The sequence below is a fragment of the Chinchilla lanigera genome, unplaced genomic scaffold, assembly GCF_000276665.1.
Source record: "Chinchilla lanigera isolate Chin_1 unplaced genomic scaffold, ChiLan1.0 scaffold00068, whole genome shotgun sequence".
Lineage (NCBI taxonomy): Eukaryota > Metazoa > Chordata > Mammalia > Rodentia > Chinchillidae > Chinchilla > Chinchilla lanigera.
Window position 1 is genome coordinate 8,575,336 of NW_004955469.1, and position 5,270 is coordinate 8,580,605.

The window sequence follows — 5,270 nt, forward strand, 5'->3', positions numbered from 1 at the left end:
TATAACAGCCACTGTTAATTCCTATCATTCTGTTCTGAAACCCTATATCATTTTTATAGTTTTTGCTTTGTTTTGTTTTTGTCTTTGTTGGTATTTTGCTGTTGTTCTTTTTCAATTATTCTCTTTAAAATAAAAAAGAACATAGATTTGACTGCTTCTGAAAAGCCCACCCCCCATCATCACATGAGGCTTTGGGGGGACATCCAGAGACAAATCATAACAGCTCTGTTGATATGATGCATTAAATTTATTGATTTGAATATGTTGAACCATTCCTTCATCCCTGGGATGAATCCTACTTGGTCGTGTTATATAATGTTCTTCATGATTTGCTGCATTCTGTTTGCCAGTATCTTATTGAGGATTTTTGTGTCTGTATTCATTAAGGAGATTAGCCTGTAGTTCTCTTTTTTGGTTGAATTCTCTGATTTTGGTATTAAGGTTATGCTTGCTTCCAGGAATGAATTTGGAAGTATTGTTTCCCTTTCAATTTCATTAAAGAGCTTGAGAAGTAATGAGATTATATCTTCTCTAAATTTCTTATAGAATTTAGAGTGAATCCATTAGGACCTGTGCTTTTCTTTGTTGGTAAGTTTTAATTATATCTTGAATTTCATTGGTTGATACTGGGTTATTTAGAACTTTTGTATCTTCTTGATTCAGCATTGGTAATTCATATGTATCTAAGAATCTCTCCATTTCTTCTGTTTTCCATTTTATCAGAATATAGTTCTTAAAGTAGGTGTTGATGATCTGGATTAATGGAGGGTCTGTTGTGATTTCACCCTTTTCATTCCTAATTGTACAGATTTAGGTTTTGAGTGTTGACTAAGGATTTGTCAATTTTATTTAATCTTTCAAAGAACTAACTCTTTGATTTATTGATTCTTTGTATTGCTTTCTCTGTATTGTCTCTATTGCATTAGTTTCTGTTCTGCTCTGTGTTATTTCCTCCTTCATATGAACTTTGGGCTTGACTTGTTCTTCTTTTTCCAGAAGTTTGATGTTCAACATTAAGTTGTTTATTTTAGCTCACTCTGTTTTTTTGATGTGAGAATTCACTGCGATAATTTCCCTCTTAGGATTGCTTTCATTGCTTTCCATAGGTTCTGTTATGTTGTATCAGCACTATAATTTAATTGTAGATACTGATTGATTTCTTCTTTAATTTGTTCTGTGACCCACTGGTTGTTCAGGAGGGTGTTATTTAATTTCCGCATGTTTATGAAATTGTGGTTTCTTTTGCCATTGATTTTCAATTTCAGTGCACTATGGTCTGATAATATATGTGGTAAATTTTCATTTCCTTTGCATTTACTTAAGCATACTCTATGAGCCAGTATGTGGTCTATCTTGGAGAATTCTCCATGTGCAGGTGTGAAGAATGTGTAGTTTGATGTGGGGTGGAACACTATGTAGACATCTACCAAATCCACTTATTCACGTGTTTGATTCAGTCTGATATTTCTTTGTTGATTATTTGTTTAGTTGAACTATTTGTGAAAGTGGGGTATTAAGGGTCCACCATTATAGTTGTGTTCGTGCTTATTTGATCTTCTATATCCATTAATATTTGTTTTATATAGCTGGGTACACTGGCATTTGGTGCATATATATTATGACTGTTACCTCTTCCTCTTGGATCATTCCCTTAACAAGTATGTGGTGACATTCTTTGTCTCTTTTGGTCAGTCTTGGCTTGAAGTTCCCTTTTCTGTAATTAGAATAACTAACCCAGGTTCTTTCTGGGTTTCTGTCATACGAAGTATTGTTTTCCTTGCTTTGATTTTCAGCCTCTGAATTTCTTTTTGAGTTAAATGTGTTTCTTGTATGCTGCATATTGTTGGATCTTGTTTTTTGATCCGTTCTGCCAGCATGTTTTTTTTTGATGGGTGAACTGAGACCATTTATATTGATGGTTATAACTGATATGTACTGGCTTATCACTGACATATTATTTTCCTGTTGTTGGTTGCTTGTCTTTCTCCTCTGTTTAATTGCTTGCTTTGCCTGGTGGCTTCTTTCTATTGGTGTTCTTGGGATTGTAGTCTTTGTTATCTCATTCTAAAATATCCTTCAGAACATTTTGTAAAGCTGTTTTAGTGGCAATGAATTTCTTCAGTTGTTCTTTGTCATAGGAGAATCTTATTTCTCTGTTGATTTTGAATGATAGTTTTGCAGGGTACATCAATTTGGGTTGGAGATTTTTTCTTTCAGGACTTGAAATATTTTACTCCAAGCTCTCTTTGACTTATGGTTTTGTGGTGAGAAGTCTTCTGTGACTCTGATGGGCTTTCTTTTATAGGTCATTTGTTTCTTTTCTTTTAATAGTCATATATTATTATATTCCTTAATGTAGATTTGTTTTGATCTTGGGTAATTGGAGTTCAGTATGTCTCACTTATTTGTATGTCAATTTCTTTTTCCATGTTTGGGAAGTTTTCTTTCTTTACTTCTGTGAATTTTTTTAATGGTTTTTGTGCTGTCTCCTGCTTTCTCATTGACTGAAAAATCTTCTATTGTTCTTCTTTGAATCATCTTGCAACTGTTGAACTGATATTTTATGGTCCCTTGCTATTTTTAAGAAATCTTTCTTTTCCTGGTCACTAACCAAAATTCTGTCTTCTAGGTCTGATATTCTGTCCTGACCTTGGTTCAATTGGCTGCATATGCTTTCAACAGAATTTTTAATCTCCTGGATATCTGTTTGAATCTCTTCCATGGATTTCATTTCTTTCCTATGTTGGACATTCATGATTTCCATCATTTTCCTAAACTCCTATTTTTTTTTAACCTGTGTCAATTCTAGATTCAAAGGCCAGGTCCTTTGTTTTGGTCATCATCTCCTTTTTATCTCAGAGATCATTTCTAGTCTAATTTTTCTCTATAGCCTGATTCATCTACTTTTTAAAAAAATTCTACTGCTATCATTTCAGCAAGTTCAGGTGGGTACCTTCTGATTTCCTCTATCTCAGTGTCCCCTGGATTTGTCCTGGGTGGGCTGGAGCTCTGGGGTTGCATTTTGCTTCTGTGCCTACTCATTTTAAATTTTAATTTGTTTCCTGTGTTGATGCTTGTTAATTGCCTATCATAGATAGCTTTATCACTAATATTGAGGCTTCCTTAGAAAATGTCTATTCTTCAGAGATGTCTTCTCTGTGTAGCTGGCTCTAGATCTTTGTGTCTGTTACAAGGTCCTACCTTCCTAATTTATTAGGGATGAGGAGTTGCTATCTATTTGGCTCAGCACCCAGTCCTTTGGTACTGGACTATGATGATATTTATGGCTCCAAACAATCACAGTATTGTCATACAAGGGAGAACAACTGATTACAACAAGTATGACACTCTGGCCAAAGTAGTACAATTAACAATAACAGTACCATCAAGCACAGCCTAGAAACTGACAAAACTGTGATAACTATTAATTTGGTACCTTTAACTATAGGTAAGATCTACAGTTATTTAACAAAATCCTTCATAAACCAGGAACAATGAGTTTCCCTTTAGTTGAGAGATTTTACCCTGTTGGGGGAAAACCTAAGAGGAATTGCGGACAAAGCAGAGGGATAAATGAAGAGAAGTATAGTTTAAGCAAGCCTGGAGGACAAAGGATGATCATCCAAGCTTTGGAAAACCGGAGAAGAGGATAGAAGAGAAAGAATGAACGAGAAAGCAGAAGAATATCAAAGCAAACCAGAAAGACTAGAGATAATGTTCATTCACTTGAAAATATCAGAAAATCAGGAAAGAAAGTTGGAGGAAAAGAGAGCAGAGGTGAGCAAAAATAAACAAACAGAAAATCTGACAGAAAAAAAGGAAAATGAAACAAAGAGAAAAAACATTTAAAATAATAATAAAGTTCCTTTGGTGCCTACTCCTGTGGTAGCATCCAAGTCAGAGCCCACATCTGTGCTGGGTGACCCTGCCAAGCCTGCAATAGGATAGTGTTGGATTCAGGCTTGATCTTGGCCTCCAGGTGTAGGGGCTGGGGTCAGAGTCTTCAGCCAGTAAGTTCCTGTATGTCCCTCAGTGACCCACCCACTCTTTACCCTGTTTGTTTCTGTGTCACTCTTCCACTTGCTGTGGTGCCTTCAGACAGAGACAGCCTGAGGCTACTCCTAATCCCCTCTACAGCTGGCTCCTCCCAGTTCTTGCACAGCCTCCTTTGTTCCACTTCCACTGGCATATCTCTGCCCTCTCACACCTCTTGTGCAGGGGAAGGGAGGGTTGGGTGCTGTGGACTCAATCTGCTCCTGCCACCACCACAGAGACAGCCCAAAGGTTCTTGGTCCCACTTTAATCTCCTCTCCTGCATGGTGAGTACTAACCTCCCACTCATTGCTTTGCCATGGTGCAAGAGTGCTTAAATTGCATCCATCTGCATCCCTCGCTCGAGCTATTGGTCCCAGAGCAGGAAGGGACATGCTGTTCCACTCACTACCTTGACCACTGCTGCCACTGCAGTCCTTAACCTTATTGTCCCTATGGGCTCCATTTAGCTGCTCTGGAGCATGACCAGAAAATAAAATATTAAGAAAAACCTAGTGGCCCATTGGAGAGGGAGCAGTTCCCTATTACTTGCCCTGTGTGTGCTGACAAAACTTGCTGCCAGACTGCAGTGTCCTCTGGAGGAAGGCAAAAGAGGCAGGGCCAAGAGGCCAAGTCTATCCTATGTGGTTTGAGTTAACTGCACTATTTCATGCTATCTATTCTTTTTTTCCAACTTCCCAGTATGGTGGTCCTCCTCTGCCCACAGGCCTGGATCACAGTTTCTTTAAGTCCTATGCCTATGTTTTGTTTGATCTACAAGTCTCTTATTTCGGGTTGATTTTGGCATTAGGATGTGTATACCTCCCTTTCTTCCAATTACCTGTGTTTTTAGTTTATTTTCTCTGAGTAGCCCCAACATGGGTCTTCTTCTACTCAACCATGTTGAATTCCCACCAGAAAACTTAACATGGTCCTAGACCTTCTCCTCACCTAAAATCCTCCCCTCTTATCTACGGTAAGCACACATTCTGTTGGATAGTAACCTGCTGATTGGTATTTTCCTTTAAATGCAGCTTTTTTTTGGCTGACTTACAGCCTTCTGTCCTTTCATCATTGCGTCTTTCCCCCTTTCCAAAGAAGTTCTCCAGTGACATTTATGTTTTATTCATTTCAGTTAGAGTCAGCTATGGGTTTACCATGTGACTGAAACATTTGTACAGGGTGAGAAAGAATTGCAGACGAAAGTTGTAAATAAAATAATGGGTAGGACACCCATG